Below are 25,943 nucleotides of genomic sequence, written 5' to 3' on the forward strand. Positions count from 1 at the left end.
ACAGTGTATAAGAGTCCCCCTTTCTCTGGACCTTTGCCAGCATTTGTTATTTTTTTGTCTTTTTTATGATACCCATTCTAACTGGGGTGAGATGCTCTCTCATTGTGGGTTTGATTTGCATTTCCTTGATGATTAATGATGTTGAACGTTTTTTGTAAACTTGATCATATGCATGTCTTCTTTTGAGAGATGTCTATTTAGATCATTTGCCCATTTTAAAATCAGATTATCATTATTATTTTGCTCTTGAGTTTTTTAGTTCCTTGTATGTGCTGGATATTAATCTCTCGTCAGTGGCTAGGTGCAGTGGCTCATGCCTGTAATTCCACCATTTTGAGAGGTGAAGGTGAGAGAATAGTTGAGGCCAGAAATTTGAGATCAGCCTGGGCAACACAGTGAGACCCTGCCTCTACAATTTTTTTTTTTTTTTTTAATCAGCTGGGCATGGTGGTGCATGTCTGTAGTTCTAACTACTTGTAAGGCTGACACAAAAGGATCACTTGAGCTCAGAAGTTTGAAGCTGCAGTGAGCTATGATCACTGCACTCTAGCCTGGGTGACAGTGAGAGCCTATTCAAAAAAAAAAAATTATCTTGTTGGATGATTAGCCCACAACAATCTTTTCCCATTCTACAGGTTGTCTCTTTAATCCATTTATTGTTTTCTGTGCTGTGCAGAAGCATTTTAGTTATACATGATTCCATTTGTTTATTTTTGCTTTTTTCCCTATACTTTTAAGGTCTAATTCATAATTTTTTTGCTCAGAACAATGTACTGAAACATTTCTCCTATTTTCTTCCAGTAGTTTCATAGTTTTGGGTTTTTAAAGAAGACAAATGTCCTGAAATATTCCCCCTATTTTCTTCTAGTAGTTTCATTGTTTTGGGTTTTTCATTTAAGTCTTTAATCTGTGTCGAGTTGATTTTTATACTAAGGATTTAGTCTCATTTTTCTGCACATGGATACCTAGTTTTTCCAGTACCATTTATTGAAGATACTGTCCTTCTCATCGCATGTTTTTGGCAGCTTTGTAAAGAATCAGTTGGCCGGGCGCGGTGGCTCAAGCCTGTAATCCCAGCACTTTGGGAGGCCGAGACGGGCGGATCACAAGGTCAGGAGATCGAGACCATCCTGGCTAACACGGTGAAACCCCGTCTCTACTAAAAATACAAAAAACTAGCCGGGCGAGGTGGCGGGCGCCTGTAGTCCCAGCTACTTGGGAGGCTGAGGCAGGAGAATGGCGTAAACCCGGGAGGCGGAGCTTGCAGTGAGCTGAGATCCAGCCACTGCAGTCCAGCCCGGGCTACAGAACAAGACTCTGTCTCAAAAAAAAAAAAAAAAAAAAAAAAAAAAAAGAATCAGTTGGCTTTAAGTACATGGATTTATTTCTGCATTGTCTATTCTGTTTCATTGGTCTACTTTTCTTTTTATGCAAGTATCATGCTGTTTTGGTTAATATAGTTTGTAGCATATTTTGAAAGTCAGGTAGTGTGATGCCTACAGCTTTGTTCTTTTTGCTAAAAAATGATATGGTTTTTGTTTTTCATTCTGTTGATGTGATGTATCACATTTATGAGTTTACATATATTGAGCCATCTTTGCATTCCTGGGATAAATCCAACTTGATCATGTTGTATATTTTTTATGTGCTGTTGAATTTGGTTTGCTAGTATTTTGTTGAGGATTTTTGGATCTTTGTTCATCAGATATTTTGGCCTATACTTTTCTATTTTTTACTGTGACTTTGTCTGGTTGTATTATCAGAGCAATGCTGGCCTCAAACAATGAGTTTGGAAGAATTCTCTCCATTTCAACTTTTTGGAATAGTTTGAGAAGCATTGATATTAGTTCTTTTAAAATAATTTTGTAGGATTCAGGAGTGAAGTCATTTGGGCCTGGTCTTTTCTTTATTGGGAGATGTTTTATTACTGGTTCAATCTGGTTACTTGTAATTATTCTCTTCAGGCTTTTCATTCTTTCTTGGTTCAGTCTCGGTAGGTGGTATGTGTCCAGAAATTGATCCATTTCTGTTAGGTTTTTCTAACAGAAATTAGGAAGTAGAGTTGTTCGTAATAGTCTCTGATGATCCTTTGTATTTCCGTGCTATCAGTTGTAATGTCTTCTTTTTTTTTGCTTCTGATTTTATATATTTGGGTTATTTCTCTTTTTTCTTAGTCTAGCTATTCCTTTTCAAATTTTGTGTATTATTTTGAAAAAGCAGCTCTTTGCTTCATCTTTTTTTTTTTTTTTTTTTTTTTTTTTGCATTTTTTTGGTCTCAATTTCATTTATATTTGCTCTGATGTTATTATTTGTTTTTTTCTCCTAATTTTGGGTTTGGTTTGATCTTGCTTTTCTAGTTTGTTGGGGTGCATTGTTATTTATTTGAAATCTTTCTACCTTTTTTGATGTATGTGTTTACTGATGTAAACTTCTCTCTTAATACTGCTTTTGCTGTATCCTATAGGTTTTGGGTGTTGTGTTTCCATTTTTATTTGTTTAAATAAATTTTTAAATTTTCTCCTTAATTTCATCATTCACTCATTGGTCATTCAGGTGCATGTTGTTTGATTTCCATGTATTTGTACAGCTTGAAAGTTCCTCTTGTTATTGATTTTTAGTTTTATTCCATTGTGGTCAGAAAAGATACTAGATGAGATTTTGGTTTTTAAAAATGTGTTGAGGCATTTTTTGTGGCCTAATGTATGGTCAGTCATAGAGAATGTTCCATGTACTGATGAGAAGAATGTGTATTTTACAGCTGTTGAATGAAATGTTGTTAATGTCTGTTAAGTCTTTTGGTTGTAGTATGTTTAAATTTGATGTTTCTTTGTTGATTTTCTGCCTAGATGATCTCTTCAATGCTGAGAGTGGGGTCTTGAAGTCCCCAACTATTATTTTACTGGAGTCTATCTCTCCTTTTAGATCTAATAATATTTGCTTTATATATCTGGGTACTCTAGTGTTGGGTGCATAAACATTTACAATTGTTATATCCTGTTGCAAAATTTATGCCTTTATCAGTGAATAATAACCTTCTTTGTCTTTTTTTTTAGACGGAGTCTGACTCTGTTGCCAGGCTGGTGTGCAGTGGTGCGCTTGGCTCATTGCAACCTTTGACTTCCGGGTTCAAGCGATTCTCCTGCCTCAGCTTCCTGAGTAGCTGGGATTACAGGCACATGCCACCATGCCCAGCTAATTTTTGTATTTTTAGTAGAGACGGGGTTTCACCATGTTGGCCAGGATGGTCTTGATCTCCTGACCTCATGATCCACCCACATCAGCCTCCCAAAGTCCTGGAATTACAGGCGTGAGCCTCCATAGCTGGCCCTTTGTCCCTTTTTTAAAAAAATAGTTTTCTTTACCTAATGCCTATTTTATCAGATATAACTATAGCTACTCCTGTCTACTTTGGGTTTCTGTGTGGAATATCTTTTTCTTTCCCTACACTTTTGGTTTATGTGTATTTTACAGGTGAAGTGAGTTTCTGGTAGGCAGTACATGGTTGGGTCATTTAAAAAAAGTCCATTCAGCCAGTGTATATCTTTTGATTAGGGGATTTAATCTGTTTAAGTTCAAGATTATTATTGATAGGTGAGGACTTTATTCCTGTCATCTTGTCAATTGTTTTCTAATTGCTTTGTATAGCCCGTGTTCTTTTCTTTCTCTCTTATCATTTATCTTTGAAGTTTGGTGGTTTATGTGGTGATAAGATTTGATTTATTTTTCTTTCTCCTTTGTATGTCTGGTGTATCAGTGAGTTTTATGCTTTCATGTTCTTTCATGTGTTTTCATGATGGTGGTTATTCTTTTGCTTCCAGATGTAGAACTCCCTTAAGTATTTACTTTAAGGCAAGCCTAGTGTTGATGAATTCCCTTAGTTTTTGCTTGTCTGGGAAAGGGTTTGTGGACTTCATTTTTCAAGGATAGCTTTCCTGGGTATAGTATTCTTGGCTGGCATTTTTTTTTTTTTTTTCTTAATGCACTTTAACTATGTTGCCTCATTCTCTTTGCCCTGTAAGGTTTCTGTTGATAACTATGCTATTAGTCTAGCGGAAATTCCCTTATATGTGACTTGACATTTTTCTCTTGCTGTTTTTAGAATTCTCTTTGTCTATGACTTTTGACAATTTGACTATATGCACCTTGCAGAAGACCTTTTGGGTTGAATCTATTTGGGAATCTCTGAGTTCCTTGGATCTGACTATCTCTATGCCTCCCAAGACCTTGGAAGTTTTCAGCCATTAATTTATGAAATAGGTTTTCTATGTATTTTCCCATCTCTTGCTATAGTTTGGATATTTGTCTTCCCCAAATTTCATGTTGAAATGTGACCCATCCCCACTAATGTTGGAGGTGGGACCTATTGGAAGGTGTCTGGTTAGTGGGAGTAATCCCTCATGAATGGCTTTATCCCCTTTCCATGGTAATGAATGATGGCTTGGTCCCCTTCCCGTGGTAATGAATGAGTTCTTACTCTATTAGTTCATACAAGAGCTGGTTGCTTAAGGCATGGCACTCCTCCCGTTGCTCTCTTGCTCACTCTCTCACCATGTGACATGCTGGCTCCCCTTGCCTTCCACCATGAGTAAAACCTTCTTGAGGTTGTCACCAAAAGTAGATGCAGGTATCATGCTTCTTGTACAACAATAAACCCCTTTTCTTTATAAATGACCCAGCCTCAGGTATTTCTTTATAGCAATGCAAAATGGACTTACACGCTTCTCCTTTTGAAATTCTCATAATGTGAATTTTTATTTTGCTTTATGATGCCCTGTAAATCCTGTAGTCTTTCTTCATTCTGTTTTATTCTTTTGTTTTTGTTGTTGCCTGCCTGGGTCATATCAGAAGACCCGTCTTCAAGTTTAGAAATTCTTCTGCTTGCTGTGGTCTTTTGTTGAAGGTCTCAGTTATATTTTTTTATTTCATTCATTGAATTCTTAAGTGCCAGGATTTCTGTTTGTTTCTTTTATTCTATCTCTGTTAAATTTCTTATTCAGATCACAAAGTGTTTTCCTGATTTTGTTGAATTGTCTATACATATCCTCTTGCATCTCACCAAGTTTTCTTAAACTCATTATTTTGAATTTCTTTTTTGGCATCTTGTAAATTTTTTTGGGGGGGGTGCTGGTATTGGAGAATTACTATGTTCCTTTGGAAGTGTCATGTTTCCTTGCATTTTCGTTTTCTTGTATCTCTATGTTGATACCTGTGTATCTGCTGAAACAATTGCCTCTTCCAATTTTATGGAGTACCTTTGGTAGGTAGAGTCATTCCTGTAGGTGAGTCATATGATGTCCATCGGTAAGTTGAGTTGGCCTTGGTTCTGGGTGGACACAGTAGTGTAGTCTATTAATCTGTTAAGATTCTTTTGCTAGAATCCATGCTAATGATCTTTGCGGGTACTTCAGTGGCCTAGGCTGCGATAATCTATGGTGGCAGTGGTGTATCTTTGTGGGAATGGGACTACTGACCTTTTCCTCTGGCCAGAGGCATAAGTGTGCAGTGGGTTGGTTGGTTTGGTGACTGGCTTGCTGGGGGTGAATTTTCCATGCTGTTTTGCTGGCCATGGGTGCGGGGACACAGATGCTTGGTGAACCTGGGGGTGGGTCCACCAGGAGTGTTTCTGATGGAGGTGGGTTCACCTTGTTGCTTCTCCAGCTGGGACATGGGTGTGCAGTAGTTTGGTGGCTTGTCTCAGGGGCAGGTTTGTCAGGTTGTTTCTTTGGTGGGGAGTGCCAAGAAGGGGGACTTTCTGGGGGAAGGTCCGTTGGACTATTTAGTTCAGCCAGCCAAGGGTTGACTTTCCCGCTGTGCAGTGCTGAAGTCGTGGCTGTTCCTGGCCCCATGTTCCAAGCAGACAGCGTTGTGGTTTTGAAACCATCTGTGTGGACTTGGTAAGATAATGGCAGAGACTCAAGGCTGGAGACATGCAGTGACTGCTGGACCCCAGAGCAGAGTGGACTCTAGCAGTGGTTCCAATTTCAAGATGGCACAGTGCTGCAGTGGCTTGGCTCACAGGGGTTGATTAGGGTGGGGAGTGCACATCTTCTGTTCCTACTCTGGAGTAATGCAGCTATGTTAATTCCAAGCAGCTCCCCAAACTGGGCTAAGGGTTTTTGAGGACTGTGGGTTTCTCCTATAGTAAGTACTACAGGAATCTGCAGTGGTAGTTCGGGCAGGTGGGGGCCTTCTGCTTACCTTTTCCCCATATGGGTAAGTCCCTCCTGGATCTGAGCCAATCTCAATGAGAGAGATGGGGTGGCCGGGGCAGGATGCTTAGCTCCCCGCCTTTTGCTGACATCCTGGGCTTCTGTGCTCCATAGGGATTTCCCCAGTCCCTTTCTGCACTCCAGTGCTGTCCCTCAGACACTACAGTTGAATGTTAGTTGTTTATTTGTTGTTTTGGTTATTTTTTGTTGTTAGGGAGGGATATGTACCAGGCAACTCTAGTCAGCCATCTTGTTGATGTCCTTTATTTATTTCCCTTTGTTTTTTTTTTTCTTTTGAGACTGAGTCTCCATCTGCCACCCAGGCTGGAGTGCAGTGGCACAATCTTGGCTCACTGCAACCTCCACCTCCTGGATTCAAGCGATTCTCCTGTCTTAGCCTCCTGAGTAGCTGGGATTACAGGTGTGCACCACCACCTCCAGCTAATTTTTTGTTTGTATTTTTAGTAGAGACAGGGTTTCACCATGTTGGCCAAACTGGTCTCGAACTCCTGACCTCAGGTGATCCGCCTGCCTCAGCCTCCCAAAGTATAGGGATTACAGGTGTGAGCCACTGGGTCCAGCCTTATTTCTCATTTGTAAGAGTTGTAGCTAATTCTTTTTCAAATGTGATTACTCTCATATAGTTTTGAAGTACCTTATGCTTATTGATTTGATGTTTTTCCCAACAGCTCCAAAATCTTATATCTTTTGAGGGTCTGGATCTATCTTTTCTGCTGCTTCTTGTTCATAGAGTCTTTGTGTGTTTAGAGAATTTTCATAATTATCATCTATGGAATTTTATCTTCTCTTAGACCTGGAGAGCAGAGTTCAGCAAACCAAAGCTTATAGGCCAAATCCTGCCCTCTCTGTTTTTGTAAATAAAATTTTATTAGAAGACAGCATTTGTTTATATATTGCCTATAGCTGCTTTTGCATGACAAAAGCAAAGTTGAGTAGTTGCTATAGTGTCCTGCATGGCCCACAAAGCCTAAAATGTTAACTGTTTCTTCCCCTGATATGGTTTGCCCACCGCAGCTCTAGTGCACTATCAGTCTGGTACTACTTTAAACTGTATTACTGGCTTGAGGTTATTGGGCTATGGAAATAGTGAGAATTTAGCCTGTAAATCCAAATATGAGCCATTGCAGTTTTGAATGATCTGCGTTCGATTTTTAGATAAATCCATGTTGTGTTTATAAGTAATTCATTCCTTTTAATTGCCAAGTAGTTCTAAATCTTTGCGGGAAAGTTATTTTTCCCTTTCACTTAGCAGTAAGGTTTGACACAAGCAATTTACCTTACTTACATCTGAGAGTGGGGGATGGATGATTTCCTTCTTTCTTTCTTTTTTGAGATGGAGTTTCGCTTTTGTTCCCCAGGCCAGAGTGCAATGGCATTATCTCGGCTCACTAGAACCTCTGCCTCCTGGGTTCAAGCGATTCTTCTGCCTCAGCTTCCAGAGTAGCTGGGATTACAGGCGTGCGCCACCACGTCCAGCTAATTTTGTATTTTTTTGGGGGGGTAGAGACGGGGTTTCTCCATGTTGGTCGGGCTGGTCTCGAACTCTTGATCTCAGGTGATCTGCCCGCCTCGGCCTCCCAAAGTGCTGGTGTTACAGGCATGAGCCACTGCACCCGGCCCTTTCTACTTTACTCTTACACAGAGGTTATAGTCCTTTGATATCTCACCTTCAAAGGAAGACTCTAGTTAGACTTCCCATCTTGGGCAGGACTTCAATTTTGGTTTTTGTCCCTTAGGCCCTTGAGGCTCTAGAAAGCAATGATCAAGTTTGCCTGGTTCAGCCAATGCCTGCAAAGTAAATGACAACTGCTGGGCTCTCTGCTCTGCTTTTTTCTCTGGGAACCGATCTTCTCTTTACTCAAGTCTTTGACTTGAGTAGTCCTAACTTTCTTGCCAGTTACAGAAGCATTCAAAATCATTTTCTTTTATCATATAGGAAGAGAGTGAGTACTTGTTGCTAAAAATAAAAGTTTTAGAAGAAGACAATTTTAAATTTAAAAAGAAGTTTCTCTGAGTGTTTTTCTCTAGATTAAAGCCATTATTTAAATATAAAGAGAAAAGCCTCTCCCTTAGAATCATTACTGTTCATTTACAAATTAAATGTTTTGCTGAAAGTTTTTGTAGGATAAAGTGATTTATAGGAGATCTGGACTAACACAGGGAAAACTGTAAGATTTTGGTACTGGTGGAGAATACAAAAACCCAACAGCAGGAAGTCAGCTGAAAGAAGCTACCAGGTCAGTGGCGTTCTTGGCATTGTGGGTGGGTGGTGAGTTTTCAGGCTGCACATGTTACAACCTAGGCTGAGGATCCCATCAAGGCTTTTGATGGCCCTCCATGCTCATAAATTCCTGTTATGAGCACTCCCTGCTGTTGTGAGACACATATAGTAATTCTGACTACTTGTTGGCCTCTTGGCTCTATGTCCAGAAAAGATGTCTTGGAGAACTCTGAGAATAAAAAATGTATACTCTATCTTGGTGACCTAAAACATTTCAAATCCCTTTGCCCTCTAAGCTGTGATCAGGGAGTGGATATCTGAAAGAGCAGAACCAGTTCTTCTCCTCTCAAGATGAAATATATATATATTTCTTGTCCAAATAGGTGAATTTAAACTTTTTTGAGAACCTTTGACAATTGTATGTTAACTAATTGGCTTAGTTAAGATATATCCTTGCTGATTACACAAATCAGTTAGGGATCACATGTTAGAGTTGGGCAAGTTTTCAAATCGTTGTTTCTCTAGCTTTAGAAAGGAAAACACCTATATTTGGTGCTTACAATTCCTATACTGTTCTGGGTCTGAGGACACAACAATGACAAAGACAAAAACGTTGGGCTATGGAAATCCACTGAAGCAGGTGGAAAATAAAAACAAAATCAAGAAACATGTTTGGATGAAAACATCATAGGGGATTTAGAGTGGCTTTGAAATTTTTTCATATAAGTTTGGGATAGTAAATGCCTAAGCATTCTTTTGAAAGAGTTTACAGAAAAGTATACTTCCTTTATAACTAAAGTATAGTGTCAATGGAATCAAGCTCTGTGACTAGGAGCCGGGGGTGGAGCTGACATCTATGGAATGCACACGTGACAGTGCTCATGTGCTGAGTCACCTGTGGGGTTGACCTTGGTTCAAAGCCTGTTTTTCATTGCAACCATTCTTTGATACAGGCAGCCCTGATGTCTGTTGCTAAATCAGGCACAAGTGAACCTGTCAAACTTCCTAACTGGAAGGAATTTTTAGTGCTGGTTGTTTGTAAGGCAGATTCTGAAAATGTTCCTGCAGAACCAGAATTTTTTTTAGGATAGGCAGAGAAATGACTGGAAATCCTGTTCTATCCAGCCAGTTCTCCAGATATTTGGTTAACCAATGGAGTGATGAATGAAATACCATAGCTTCAACTAGGAAATTCCTTGGTCCAATAGCTCTTTTTGGAAACTGCTTCTGTTTAACAGTTATCCTCTTTAGACATTTACACGTATTTTATACAATACATACTCTAATTCAGGCTCTATTAGTCCTGAGGCTCTTCACTGCCCAAGACAGGAACTTGCCATTTAGGAGCTTAGAAAAATCTGGAAGTGGAGACAAACACCACTAACCACAAGAGGAAGTGGCGAGGCTCTGTTTTCCAGCCCAGGAACAAAGTGTTGTGGGAGTGTAGAGAAGTGATTAATGTTGGGTGGAGGGGTGTGTAGAAGGGAGGACATGAGTGTGCCTTGGAGAATGACTAAATGCTCTCCAGTGAAGTCAGGAAACGTGCAGGTGATTCCTTGTTCTGTACAGGTACTGTCCTTCCCAATCCGCATGCCCTAGAGAAAAACAAAACAAACAAACAAACAAATAGGAGAGGATTGTTTATAATAGCAGACCTTTTTGACTCCAGAATGTCCCCTGTTCTTACTTTGGAGCCATTTACCACTTCCCCAGCATCACCACCCTAGCCCAAGCCATCATGATTTCTTACTGAGCTATAGTAACTCTTCTAATGGATCTCCCTGCCTCTTCTCTTGTTCCCCAAATAGTCTATTTGGTAAATAGAAGCTAGTGTGAAAATTTCAACTCATAAATTGAATCATGTTGCTCCCACTTTCAGAACTCGTCAGTGGCTTCCCATTCCACAGAGGATAAAGATGAAAATCCTTACCCCAGTATTTGAAGCCTTGATACAATCTGATCACTGATCAGTCTTCTAGCCTGATTTCTATCATGCTTTCCCTGGCTCAACCTCCTGCGGTACTCTGGCCTTTTTGTTCTTTTTTGAAACCACTACGAATTTTTATGCCTCAGGGCCTTGGCACTTGCTACTTCAGCTTGGAATGATCTAGATATTTGCAAAGCTCCTTTTTCTTCATTTGTTTGCCCAAATATCCCCTTCCCAGAGGACTTCCCTGGCCATCCTACCTAAAAGAGCAGCCCCTGCCACTCCCTATCCCCCATCCTGCTTTTTTCCCATTAGTACTTATTTTTGAATATTATTTGTTAGTTTTACACACCCCTGCCACACTATATGCTTGATCAATATTTGCCAAAGAATAGGTAAATTTGTGATCTTTCCTCAATCCTTCCTTGACTTTCATGCCTGTAACAATGTTGAGAATCACAGGCCAGGCACTTTTTTAGTAGTTGCTTTAATTTGGGTGTTTCTGATGTTTTCTCATGGTTAGTTCCAGGTTATGCATCTTTGACAGGAAAAACAAGAAGTGATTGATGCTCGGTGCCCTTTTCATTGTATCCTCTCAGGAGGTGCATACTTTTGATTTGCCCCATGACTGAAACACAGCACTCTGAGTGCTTGATAAAGGTGGTGATATGGTTTGGAGCTGTGTCCCCCTACCCCAAATCTCATATTCAATTGTAATCCTCAATGTTGGAGGTAGGGCCTGGTGGGAAGTGATTGGATTGGTAGTGAGTAAGTCTCATGAGATCTTATGGTTTCAAAAAGGGTTTTCCCTTTCACTTCGTCTTCTCGCTGTGTACTCATATGGTTGTCCCCTAGTCTGTGTGTTTTCTGTGTCCTAATCTCCTTTTTTTACAAGAACACCAGTCATATTGGATTAGGACCCATGCATATGACCTCATTCTGCCTTAATCACCATCTTAAAGGCCCTATCTCCAAACAATGACAGTTTGAGGTACTGGGAGTTAGGACCTCAACATACAACTTTTGCGGGGTACACAATCCAGCACATAATAGGTGGTGTCTGCCTGGATTTTCCATGGTAAACTTACTCTTTTCTCCTTCATTAATGAATGAGTCATTTGGAGGGAGATACTTTGAAACTACACAGGTATCTGATATGGTTTTGCTGTGTCCCCGCCCAAATCTCATCTTGAATTGTAACTCCCATAATTTCCACGTGTTGTGGGAGGGACCTGGTGGGAGACAATTAAATCATGGGACTGGTTTCCCCCATACTGTCCATTTCCAATCCAATATTACGGGTTCATTTTAATTTTCTCCCTCTTTATATTTGTAAGTTCCCTCTCAAACACTGAGGAGCCTGGTTCCCTATCTTTGATATATTTACAATTTTGTAACTAGTCTCATTGGCTTTGCACTCTCCCCATATAGATGCCTTCCTCACCTCACTTAGTGTCTACTTTATGGAGGACCACTTCCTTCCATGAATGCCTTTCTTACCCTGTACAGGAGGGGCCACTCCCTCATGATCTTCCCATTACTGCTCTAGGCTTGACTCCCCACACCAGGCTGTCCCCTCCCAATGAAGATATCCTCCTCACTTAATGCAGGCTCTGTCACCTCACCTGTTTAGGTTCCAATGCCCTGCATTGGGCAGCCTTCTTCTGAGGATGTTCTCACTATGCACAGGCTCCACCATGAACAGACCCTGCTCTGTGCCACCAGTGCTTCCCATCACCAGTGTGGAGGCTCACCTTGCTCTGCCCACCTATGGCTTTAGGACTGAAGTATTCGAGGAAGGCGAAAAAGAGATCATGCCATTGGCTGTTGCCCAGGCTAGAGTGGGCACTGGCACTATCTTGGCTCACTTGCAGCCTTAACTTCTTGGGCTCAGGTAATCCTCCTGCCTCAGCCTCCTGAGTAATTGGGACCACAGGCGTGTGCTGCCATGCTTGGTTAATTTTTGTATTTTTTTTAGAGATGGGGTCTCACTATGTTGCCCAGGCTGGTCTTGAACTCCTGGGTTCAAGTGATCTGCCTGCCTCAGCCCCCCAAAGTGCCGAGATTGCAGGTGGGAGCCACCATGCATGGCCTTTGTTTTTGATTTATGGTTGCAGAGTATATCTTTTATTCAACCTTTACTTTCAATTGTACATGTTTCTTTAAATTACACAGATAAGCATGCATATTTAAGACACAGTCTCTTTTAATAACCAGGTTACTTTTCTGAATGATATGGTTTGGCTATGTCCCTACCCAAATCTCATCTTGAACTGTAGTTCCTATAATGCCCATGTGTTGTGGGAGAGACCTAGTGGGAGGTAATTGAATCATGGGGGCAGTTACCTCCATGATGTTCTTTTGCTAGTGGGTGAGTTCTCATGAGATCTGATAATTTTATAAGGGGCTTTTCCCACTGCCCTTTATTCTGCACTTCTCCTTGCTGCTGCCATGTGAAGAAGAACATGTTTGCTTCCCCTTTTGCCATGATTGTAAGTTTCCTGAAGCCTCCCAAGCCCTGTAATTGACTGTAAGTCAATTAAACATTTTTCCTTTGTAAATTACCCAGTCTTGCGTATTTCTTCATAGCAGCATGAGAACAGAACGAATACAGTAACTTAGTACCAGCAGTGGGGTGCTGCTATAAAGATACCTTAAAATGTAAAAGCAAATTTGGAACTGGGTGACAGGCAGAGGCTGGAACAGTTTGGAGGGCTCAGAAGAAGACAAGAAAATGTGGGAAAGTTTGAAACTTCCTAGAGACTTGGAGGGCTCAGAAAACAGGAAGATGTGGGAAACTTTGGAACTTCCTAGAAATTCGTTGAATGGCTTTAACCAAAATGCAGATAGTGATATGGACAATAAAGTCTGGGCTGAAGTGGTCTCAGATGGACATGAGGAAATTGTTGGGAACTGGAGCAAAGGTGACTCTGATTATACTTTAGCAAAGAGACTGGCAGACTGGCATGTTTTGCCCCTGCCTTAGAGATCTGTGGAACTTTGAACTTGAGAGAGATGGTTTAGTGTATCTCGTGGAAGAAATTGCTGAGCAGCAAAGTGTTCAAGAGGAAGCAGAACATAAAAGTTTGGAAATTTTGCAGCCCGACAATACAATAGAAAAAAAAAAAACCATTTTCTGGGGACAAATTCAAGCCTACTGCAGAAATTTGCATAAGTAACAAGGAGCTGAATGTTAATTACCAAGACAATGGTCAAAATGTCTCTAAGGCAAGTCAGAGACCTTCATGGTAGCCCCTCCCATCACAGGCCCAGAGGCCTAGGAGGAGAAAATGATTTCATGGGTTGGGCCCAGGGCTTCTCTGCTGTGTGCAGCCTAGGGACTTGGTGCCTTCTGTCCAGCCACTCCACCTGTGGCTAAAAGGGATCAAGGTAGATCTCAGACTGTGGCTTCAGAGAGTTCCAGCCCCAGTCCTTGGCAGCTTCCATGTGGTGTTGGGCCTGTGGGTACACAGAAATCAAGAATTGAGGTGTGGAAACCTCTGTCTCGATTTCAGAGGGTGTATGGAAATGCCTGATTGTCCAGGCAGGAGTTTGCTGCAGGGGTGGAGCCCTCATGGAGAACCTGTGCTAGGGCAGTGTGGAAGGGAAATGTGAGTTTGGAGCCCCCACACAAAGTCCTCACTGCGGCACTGCCTTGTGGAGCTGTGAGAAGAGGGCCACCATCCTCTAGAAGTCAGAATGGTAGATCCACTGACAGCTTGTACCATGCACCTGGAAAAGGCACAGGCACTCAAAAACAGCCTGTGAAAGTAGCCAGGATGGGGGCTGTACCCAACAAAGCCACAGAGGCAGAGCTGCCCAAGGCTGTGGGAACCCATCTCTTGCATCAGCATGACCTGGATGTGAGACATGGAGTCAAAGATTATTTTAAAGCTTTAAGATTTAATTACTGCCTTATTGGATTTCAGACTTGCATAGGGTCTGTAGTCCCTTTGTTTTGGCCAATTTCTCCCATTTGGAATGGGTGTATTTACCCAATGCCTGTACCCCCACTGTACCTAGGAAGTAACTAACTTGCTTTTAATTTTACAGACTCGTAGGTGGAAGGGACTTGCCTTGTCTCAGATGAGACTTTGGACTAAGACTCTTAAGTTAATGATGGAATGAGTTCAAACTTTCAGGGACTGTTGGAAAGGCATTATTGTTTTTTGAAATGTGAGGACCTAAGATTTGGGAGGGCCAGGTATAGAATAATATGGTCTGGCTGTGTCCCCACCCAAATCTCATCTTGAACTGAAGTTCCTACAATCCCCATGTGACATGGGAAGGACGCAGTGGGAGGTAATTGAATCATGGGGATGGTTACCCCTATGCTGTTCTCGTGATTAGTGAGTTCTTATCAGATCTGATACTTTTATTTTTTATTTTATTTTATTATCTTTTTTTTGAGACAGAGTTTTGCTCTTGTTGCACAGGCTGGTGTGCAATGGTGTAGTCTCATCTCACTGCAACCTCTGCCTCTTGGGCTCAAGCGATTCTCCTGCCTCAGCTTCCTAAGTAGCTGGGATTACAGGTGTGTGCCACCACACCCAGCTAATTTTGTATTTTTAGTAGAGACAGCGTTTCACTATTTTGGCCTGGCTGGTCTCCAACTCCTGACCTTAGCCTCCCAAAGTGCTGGGATTACAGGCATGAGACACCACACCTGGCTGAGATCTGATGGTTTTATTAGGGCATGCCCCCTACTTTGCTCTGTACTTCTCCTTGTTGCCACCCTGTGAAGCTGCTACCATGCTTCCCCTTACACCGTGATTATAAGTTTCCTGAAGCTTCCCCAGCCCTGCAGAACTGTAAGTCAATTAAAGCTCTTTCCTTTATAAATTACCCAGTCTTGGGTATTTCTTCATAGCAGTGTGAGAGCAAAACTAATACACTGAGTAAATTTCAATTTGGCTTTAATAAACAAAGAATGTTAGTATATTTTGGGCTCTGCCGTCAAATTTCATTTTGAAAATGGAGGTCTGATATTACCATGAAACAAAGTTGTCCTACTTTATTTCAGTAATGTAAGGGGTAAGTGTTACCTTTTATCTTTCATGTATTCTTCCATTTTCTTTTGTTGATGTGTTATATTATTGGGCAAGCATCTTCTTCCACAGAGGTTGGCACATGCCCCGACACTGGCTGGTTAGAGACCTTCTTTTGGCTCAAGGGTGGACACATTATCTAAGAGTGTCAAGCAGAGTCCTTCTGAAAGAGCAATAAGGACACAGAGAGATAGGTTCTTAGATTGCAAATAGTAAGAACTATGCAGATCCAGAGATCATGGGAGCCATCTATGTTACCACAAGGAAAATATCTTCTGAGAATGAAGCCGGCACAGAGGAAAGTGGAGAAAAAAGAGAGAGACCCATTCTGATGATATAGCTTGATACCCTTCATTCATCAGTGCTTGGAGCCAGAAAACCCTTTGACTTTCCAGATACAATAGTTAATACAATCTTTTCCACATACTTCAGCTAGAGTGAATTGGGTTTGCAATTAGTTAATTGAATTTACAGCAATAGTGAGTTGCAAATGAAATAGCCCTAAAACGAATAGTTTTATAAACATATATTTATAGTATATATATGTGCATATCTATACATACATATGTGTGTATGTCTGCATGTGTGCACACACACACACATATATTTTCTTTTTTTATCTATAGAAGTTTTTCCCCAGTGAAATCTTACATAATACTTTGATTGAATCAGTGATGAGGTTCCAAAGACTCAGAGCTCCATTGACTTGGTTTCCTTCTGCTTCTTTTTATTTTCTTTCTTTTTTTTTGAGACGGAGTCTTGGTCTGTTAACCAGGCTGGAGTGCAGTGGCGTGATTTCGGCTCATTGCAACCTCCCAGGTTTAAGCGATTCTCCTGCCTCAGCCTCCCAAGTAGCTGGGATTACAGTGCCCGCCACCATACCTGGCTCATTTTGTATTTTCAGTTAAGATGGGATTTCACTATGTTGGCCAGGCTGGTCTCGCACTCCTGACCTCATCCTTCTGCTTCTATTGCTAGTCTCTAATGCACCTTATTAAACCCTGAGGCTCTGCGAAGCAAACATTAAAACACAGCCTTAGAGCAAGAAATACGTTACTTTAAGAGATTCTTCCCCTCTCTATTGTAGGACCTAATTTTAATGATTTAAATATAAAATATTCACAACAGACTTTGTTGAATGTTTATTGAATCTAATGTCTATTAAGCTAAATTAAATATTAACTTAATTAAACTGGACACTAGCTGAGATAGGCAATTGTGCGCAGAAGCCTTTGGGAGTTTCCCACCTGCTGCTACACTCATGTCTGAGGCAGAGAAGCCACTGTTGGGTGTTGCCCAGACAATAGAGGCCTCAGAAGTGCATGGGTTCTTCCAGGAGCTGTACAGTACACATTCTTTGGTCAGTGCCAGGAAAGACAGCCAGGGAGAGTATTGCAAACTTATAGGAACTGGAGGAAGACTTTCCAGAAGGAGTAAGATAGAGAAAAACAGAGCATTTGAGGCTGTGAATATCTCTTATTGCTAATTTACACCTCATTCTACTCCCTGTAGCCCAAAAGAAATCCCCATATTCAACGCTAAACACACACATTTGTTTAATGTTGCAGAGTGGTTAATTTTGGCATAGAACACACCACTCTCAAATCTGAATATAAAAGGGAAAATTAACTCTAACCGAATTATGAAGGGATTTATAAATACTGGTAGTTAGAGGTTTCGCAATGCTGCATTCCCTGTTTTAGGGAGAGGCGAGCAGGTGAAAATTCCAGCAGTGCATTTCTTCCGTGAACATACACTGCTGTTTGGAGGCGATACTGTTTCACAGAAACACTACTCTTAGAATTCAGGAGCTTGCGCAAATCATGTCAGCCTTCAATAAAACAATGTAGGAAGCAACCCATTTTCTCATTGTCTCTGGGAAAGAGAATCAGTCCGTATTAAAAAAGCATTTTGGTTGTTTCTTTGACCTTGTTTTCTCTGGATCCTCTTTCCTTCTATTTATAGTGTGGCTCTAGCGCATGTCTGGCTCAGGTTACCTACACTCAGTTTATCTGGGTTTGCTATTTTTAAACACTGTGTGGAGGTAGTTTGGGATCAAAGTCATGTATCTGGGCAGCACAAGTCACTCAAGTAACAAAGGCATAATCATCACTGAAGTGACATCCAAAGTAGACTTTTTTTTTTTTAAGTGTGGCATTTTCAAGTAGATTTGTGAATTCTTATCAGATTTACTTTGGAGCAAGAAGCATTTTCTTTTCTAGTACTGATATTATTTCCTTCTAAAGTGGTGTCATCATGTAATTGGTTACATCATTAAGGGAAAATTCAGTTTTCTAAACATAAACCTAAGTCTTAGGCCAGAAGTTCAACTTCTACTAACAAAGTGAACGATGTCCTCTTAGCAGATTTTCTCTGTAATGGGAAATTGCAAAGCATCGCTACATGGTTACACGTTTAAATTTCTTTCTCTACACTTTCTGATAAATTCCAATTCTGAGGATCTTGTTCTGCTATTGTCACATTATATTTATGGATGAAATTAAGAGAGTGGATCTGCTGGCAGCAGTTCAAAATATTTCACTGATAAATCTGTTCTGCAGCCCATCTTTCTTAATGAAAGCTTGAGGGATATTCATTCATTCATTTAATCAGTGCTCACTGAAGCAGACCCTTTCCCAACAACCTGCTATCTGGGCAGGAATGAATGTTGTTTTTCCACATTGAGTGCCCCGCCTATCTGTATGGTGGCCTGTCTTGGGCAACCTCAGATTGTCTGCTGGTGTGGTCTTGGGGCAGGATCTGTTATCTGCAGTCCTTTCTCTAGTCTTGGGCTAGCTGTCCCTAGCCTCTTGAGGTAGGGGGCCAGGCCAAGGGCATAACTGGTGAGTTAGGCTGGCTCCCGAGGCTGGCTACTGGTGTTCCTGAGGAGGAGTGGTGGGTAGGTGGGATGCAGCCCCGGCCTGGCACATGCATGTGTCTCAGATTGGCAGATGGCTGATAAAGGTGGATGGCATTTCGAGAATACTGAGTTCAAACAAGGAAACTTTTTGTGACTTTTTGCTTATCCCACACGATTGGGCTTTCTATTATATTAAAGTTAGTAGATTCATGTTATTTTCTGGAAGAGAAAGGAACTTCATCTACCTGCTGCTCTAACAGGTGGATGTGTCTAGGCCACACAGCTGGGCACGCCGTCAAGTGCTGGTGTGCCTCTATTTCCCCTTCTAGTTGCAAAATTAGGTGTAATGGCCATTGTTTACTCTGTGTACCAGGAACTCTCATCTTGCAAAGTAGGGATCACTATCCCCATTTTCAAATGAGGAGAACTGAGCTCCGCAGAGCCTGAGTGTCTTGCCCAGCCAAGGCTTGCCTACGTTGTAGGAGATGGTGCCACTCAAATTATTTCTCTTATAAATATTTCACTGCTATGGCTTTCAAATTTGCTGCCAGGCCTCATTATTTGCCTTCCTTAACTCTAGCAGTCAGCCACAGAGTTCTCCTTGCTCCTCCTGTCCTATTGACATGGTACCGCCTTAGGTTTTCCTGTCTCGTTTTCTCTCCACCCCCTTGGCTTCTTTGTCCTGTCTCCTGCCCTCTCTACATAATTGGATTTTTTTCTTTAAAATATCTCTCTAATTTTATTCTTCCATCATCCCTATTCAGGTAACATTCAGATCTTTTCATCTCTTGCTAGATCATAACAGTCTTAGAACTAATATTCCTAAGTCTAAAGCCACAGTTACATTCAGCTTCCTAACTCACCCCTTTCATCATGTCACTGTTCCTTATTAGATACCAAGTGAAATCTAATTCCTTGGCTTGTGATTCTAGGCTCTCTACAAATCTATTTCCAAATTATTGATATTTCTATTTATCCCCTTTCCTCTGGGTAGATGTGTATACTTGATATTTCTAAAACATCTTATGAGACCTGGTGCGGTGGCTCATGCCTGTAATCCTAGCACTTTGGGAGGCTGGGGAAGGTGGATCACGTGAGGTCAGAAGTTTGAGACCAGCCTGGCAAACACGGTAAAACTGTGACTCTACCAGAAATACAAAAACTAGCTAGGCATGGTGGTGTGCACCTGTAGTTCCAGCTACTCGAGAGGCTGAGGCAGGAGAATGACTTGAACCTAGGAGGCAGAGGTTGCAGTGAGCCGAGATTGCACCATTGTACTCCAGCCTGGGCGACAGAGCAAGACTCTGTCTCAAAAATAAATAAATAAATAAATAAATAAATAAATAAATAAATAAAAAACATCTTATGGCTGAGACTATTTACTCTCTTCAAATTAATTGTCTTCCTCTGCTTAGTAACAGAACCCTACATTTACTCAAGATGTTAGCATACCCAACTAGAAACTGTATTTCCCAGGCTCTTTTGCAGCCAGGTATAGGAATGGGATTTAGTTCTGGTCAAAAGGACTTGAATCCAAGTCTTAAGGAGGACTTTTGAGAAGTATCTATAAAAAGTATTTTTTCTTTCTAGCTGTCTGGTTTGGGAATGTGACGGCTGGAACTCTAGTAGCCATCTTGGGCCTTGAGAATAGAGAACATACTCTAGGTTAGAGATCTGGAAGATGTCTTGCTCCTCAGTGATTTTGTGGATATTTGTATTGTCAGCTCTGGCTTCAAAATTATATGAGCCATCATTTGAACCTCATCCCAACTGATACACATGCTTCATGGAGGAGGTAGCATTGAGAGATTCCTTGAGGGAAGAACAGGATTTAGATGGTCAGGAAGAGTAGGGAAACATCATAGGCAAGGGGATAAAATAAAAATAAAAAACCATTAAATTTACAAGAGTACTTTACAGCTTGTAGAGTGCATTCATATCCACTATTTTATTCATTCCTCGTAATAACTGGGTATGATATATGCGCATATTATCTTCACTTTACAGATTAGAACTGTGGAGTCCAAAGATGGACAAATGATTAAATGGAAAGGACATTGGGTTTGCAGTCAGAAAGTCTGGGTTTGAGTTTTTTATTGTGATGGACAAACTTTAAGGTGGCCCCCATGGTTCCCCTCCTGGTGTTTACGTTTTTATATAATACTCTTCTCTTGCAGGTAGGCAGACCTGTGAATTACTTCTAATCAGTAGACTATAGCAAAGGTGAGGAGATGCTGCCCTTAAACTTTCATTATATTATATATCACTCCAGAACCTTCTGCTCCCTCAGCCCCTCCACCATCTCCATTGCTGATTTTGAAGAAGAAAGCTGTCATGAATCTTATAGCTGCAAGGAACTTAATATTGCCAAGAACCATTTGAGTGGGAAAACGAATTCTTCTCCAGGCAAGCCTTTAGATGAGACCTTAGCTCAGGCCAACACCTTGACTACAGCCTTGTGAGACTCTGAAGCAGAGAACCCAGCTAAACCATGTCCAGACTCCTGGCTCAGACTGTGTGTTATTTTAAGTTACTCAGTCCATGGTAATTTGCTATGCAGAAGTAGCTAGCTAATAGACTATCTACTAGTTGTGTGGCCTTGAGTTAATAGCATAACTGCTTTGTCATGGCAGAGGTGATTAACTGTTCACCATAAAGTTATGCTTCCGCTTCCACAGAACAGCATTATCACTGGGAAGCAGCCACCCAGCGAGAGCCTATATTTTGCAATACCCTTTGCATCTGGGTGGAGGCATTGACTGTTCTCACCAATGAGACGTAAATGAAAGTCATCTGGGTCACTTCCAGCATGAGGTTGTTAAAAAGTAGGTGTGCTTTCTCCAACCTCTCTGCCTGTCTGCCAGCTTGAGGCAGGAGACTCCAAGGCTGTAGGGTCTGCTGGGGCCACAAGACAGAAGGAGCCAGGGCTCAATTACCTCATGGAGGAAAACTGCGCACCAACCAGGAACACCCTCAGTACACAGTTACATGAACAGGAAATACCCCTATTGTGTTAAGCGCTGACTGTTTTGTTTATTGTAGCAATTACTGTTTCCCTAATGTAGCATTAATTTTCTTATCTACAAAACGGGGATAAAGTTGTTGTGACATGAATGGAACAATCTGTTTAAAACACTTATCAAATTGTAAACTATTATGCTTATATGAGGTGTTAATAGTGTCTTCACAAAACCCCTGTGATGTAACTAGAGAAGGAATTATTCCTTCATTTTATAGGTGATAAAACTACGTGAAATGGCCATGTGGCTGGTTTGAGGTCTCTGAATGAGTAACAGGGGTAGGACTATCTCTCTTGATTCCCTACTCAATATTCTTCCACACTTCCATGACATCACACAAGGGTTCAGGGAAGTGGAAGGTGTGCAGAGGCACGGGGAGTTGCAGGAAGACACATTTCTTTAAACATGTGCAGATGAATACAGTGATTTCAAAGGTGTCCCTGTGGAGTTGAACCAAATGCCTTTCTCTGCAGAGGCTGTAGGTTTAGTTGTCAGTACATGGAAGAGAAACATAGTTTCACCTTACATATGTTTTAGTTAAATTAGAAGATTAATGTATATTTACTCTGAGGTGATTGTTGAAATACCTTCCCTGTGTGTAATGGAATTTTCTCCTTTCGGCGCCGCCAAAGACAGTTCATTTAGCTGCATATGTTGTCAGAGAAATTTCCCACATGCTTCCATGAAACATTCGTCTTCTCCAGATGGCCTGCGTAAAGCCCAGTTGTTCTTCCAAACAAATGTATCGTTAGGACAAATGTGTTATCTCTGGACTAGCTGAGATATCTGTTTTGGAAAAAGAAATCGATGGTTTCCTACAATTCAAAGACAGATAGATTTTTCAGTGTAAAGTGGGCATGAAACTCTGTTCTAAGACTGAAATTTGGTAGGATCTGAGTTTTAAAAATGAATAGGTAGATGTGTTGCTTTCATCCCCCTCCACCCATACAGTCTGTGTAAGTTCCCTTCATACAAGAATCCCAAACACAAGAATTCCCCTGCAGATTGTTTCCACATTTCTAACCTCTTGCTTTGCAACTTTTTCCCCCAATAAAGCCTTACTTTTAAAATTAAAAACCCAAACACTTTATTATTCAATATTTAATATATGAAAAAGAATCCTTATAACACAGATATAAGTTAAGAAGCATACTAATAAATCGGACACCTGGGGAACCAGTGATCAACTCAAGAGCCAGAACCATAACAATGGCATTGTACTCATCTGCTCAGTTCCTTGCTTCTCCTGTCATTCTCCTCCCACTAGGAACCACTACTGCCCTTTACTTTTAAAAATTATTATGAACTGATTATAACTATTTATAAAAAGGTTTGAAAACCTTAGTGGGAGAATATGCAACGTGACTTCAGATTGGTATTAACAATAATCCTCAACCTTATATTGAAGGCTTTCAAGTCTGTTTTTTTTTTTTTTGAGACAGGGTCTTACTGTCACCCAGGCTGGAGTGCAGTGGTGCAATCGTGGCTCACTGCAGATTCAACTTCCTTCGCTCAAATGATCCTCCTACCTCAGCCTCCCGAGTAGCTGAGACTACAGGCATGTGCCATCATGCCCAGCTAATTTTTGTATTTTTTTGTAGAAATGCCAAAGGGATTACAGGTGTGAGCCACTGAGCCTGGGCCTTATGTTTTCAAGTCTGTGAAATTCACGAATCCCTGTGAGCTTATGAGTGCACACATTTTATTCTTTTTCAGATTGGAAATGGAGGCCCACACTGAACTGATCACTATTAGGTAGCAGAGGAGGCTAGAACCAGAAGCTTTAGACCCTAAGTCCTGTGATCTTCACAGTAAATGACATTGCTGATGAGTGAGTAGTTATCAAGGAGATTTCAAAGGATAAATCATTGTTCCTCACCTCACAGAAATATCACTGCAGGCAGCAGCAGCATAAAAATAGTACTTTGTATCATTAGCAGACCCAGCAATGCAGGACCAGCTATTGTATCTTAGTTTTCCTTGTATTCCCAGTTCATGGCATGGTGTCTGACACATAGGAGCTTGGGCTCTGGCCTTAAACACCATTAGGCTGAAAACTGGATTTCCATTTAGTAGCTACATGACATTGGGCCAGTACACTGGCCTCTATAAGCCCCACTTACTCATTTATGAAATGAGCATAAACGTGGCAGAAGGACAAGAGCCCTTCTATCCTAGCCCACTTGCTAATATGGTGCAGCTGAAGAAGGGCATGAGTGGTAGTGTGGCAGGTGTAGCCAGCGTGTCCCCCTACCCACCCATCCCCCCTGCGCATGAAGCTGCACAGAAGAGTTCCCCACAGGCGCAGAAAATTGACCGGGACCCTGACTAGAGAACTTGGGGTGGGGTTGCCTTGCAGTCACAATGAGGAGGACCCAGGCTATCTTGCTAGGGCTTGGTGACCCAAGCAAAAGGGGACAGGGACAAGATACATCTGCATGCAATGGCGACTGAGTCTTGGTAATCAAAGAAAGCGGAGATAAATTGTGTTAGCAACAAAACCAGCATGAGAGGAGATGGATCAAGGAGGGCTGGCTGACGACTCCTACAGACCCCAGGACAGTAGAAGCAACAGCTTAGCTGGGAGACAGGTACTCAGAATGATGAGGGATACCGTGTGTTGTATATTATTCTGGATTATGTTCAAGGTGCTGTGGCTATGGGAATATGACAGAGGGAGTAAGCAGCTCCAAAGAGAGGATGACATGTGCTGGGTTTGATAGAAGCTCATGCTGTGGGAAAGAGGGAGGTAGTCATTCAGAACAGAGGGAACATGTTCAGAGTCCCAGAGAGGTCAAGAGCATGAAACATATGGCAGACAGTGAGAAGCCCGGATGTCCAGAAGGTCAGATACAAGTGAGAGAAAGACAGGACAAGAGACAGGACAGGGATGTGGAGGCCAGCTGCAGAGAGCCTTGTATGACATGATAATTTCCCCCAACTCTAGATCTTTCTATGAAAGTTTCCAGAGTTCTTTTTACGAAAGACAAATATGATCTTGTCATTTAGCTAAAAGTCTTGTATTGACTTCCCTTAGAACAGGGATTGTTGGCCGAGTGCAGTGGCTCAGGCTCAGAAAAAATATTTTTCAATGCATAACATAAAATAAATAAGATCACAAAGGAAACCAAATATATTGAAATACATTGGGAGGCCAAGATGCATAGATAGCCAGAGCCAAGGAGTTCCAGACCGGCCTGGGCAACATAGGGAGACCTCGCCTCTACAAAATAAAAAATTACCAGCCTGGGAAACATGGTGAAACCTTGTCTCTACAAAAACAAAACCCCAAACACCCCAAAACCAGAAAGTAACCAGGTGTGGTGGCAGGTGCTTGTAGTCCCAGCTACTCTGGAGGCTGAGTTGGGAGGATCCCTTGGGCTTGGAAGATAGAGGCTACAGTGAGCCTGAGCTGTGACAGTGGCCACTGCACTCCAGTCGGGGCAACAGAATGAGGGCTTGTCTCAAAAAAAAACAAAAGCAGAAATTCTTTTTTTTTTTTTTTTTTTTTTAAATAGTTAATAACAATGTATCTTATTCCGTAAAGGGTTTTTAATATTTTCAACTTTTATTTTAGATACGGGGGTACATGGGCAGGTTTGTTACATGGATATGTCGTGTGATGCTGAGGTTTGGGGCACAAATGATTCCCGTCATTCATACAGGTAGTGAGCACAGTACCCAATAGGTAGTTTTTTAAACCCATCCCCTCCTCCCTACTTCCCGCCTTCTTCCCCTGCCCAGTAGTCCCTGGTGTCTATTGTTCTCATCTTTATGTCCATGAATACCCCACGTTTAGCTCCCACTTATAAGTGAGAACATGCGGTTTGTGTGTGTGTGTGTGTGTGTGTGCGCGCGTGTGTGTGTGTGTGCGTGGTTTTCTGAGACAGTCTTACTCTGCCACCCAGGCTGGAGTGCAGTGGTGCAATCATGGCTCACTGCAGCCTTGACCTCCCAGGTTCAAGCGATCCTCCCACCTCAGCCTCCTGAGTAGCTAGGACTATAAGCACACAACAACCACAACCATGCCTGGCTAATTTTTGTGGGTTTTTTTTTTTTTTTTTTTTTTGTAGAGATAGGGTTTTGTCATGGTGCCCAGGCTGATCCTGAACTCCTGGCCTCAAACAATCTGCCCACTTCAGTCTCTCAAACTGCTGGGATTCCAGGCGTGAGCCACCACTCTCTGCCGGTATTTGGTTTTCTGTTCTTGTGTTAACTCACTTAGGATAATGGCTCCAGCTGCATCTGTGTTGCTGCAAAGTATTCCATAGTGTCTATGTACCACATTTTCTTTATCCAGTCCATCATTGATTGACACCTAGGTTGACTCCATGTCTCTGCTAATTGTCTGTTTTTGGTAGAATGATTTTTTTTTTAGAGGGGGGCACATACCCAGTAATGGGATTGCTGGGTTGAATGGTAGTTCTAAATTATTTGAAAATCTCCAAACTGCTTTCCGCAGTGGCTGAACTAATTTATATTCTCACCAACAGAGTATGAGCGTTCTTTATTCTTTGCAGCCTTGCCAGCATCTGTTATTATTTGACTTTTTAATAATAGCCATACTGACTGGTGTGAGAAAGCATCTCATTGTGGTTTAGTGAGATGGTGATTAGTGATGATGAGAATTTTTTTTT

This window comes from Chlorocebus sabaeus, chromosome 7, assembly GCF_047675955.1.
Source record: "Chlorocebus sabaeus isolate Y175 chromosome 7, mChlSab1.0.hap1, whole genome shotgun sequence".
NCBI classification, from domain to species: Eukaryota; Metazoa; Chordata; class Mammalia; order Primates; family Cercopithecidae; genus Chlorocebus; species Chlorocebus sabaeus.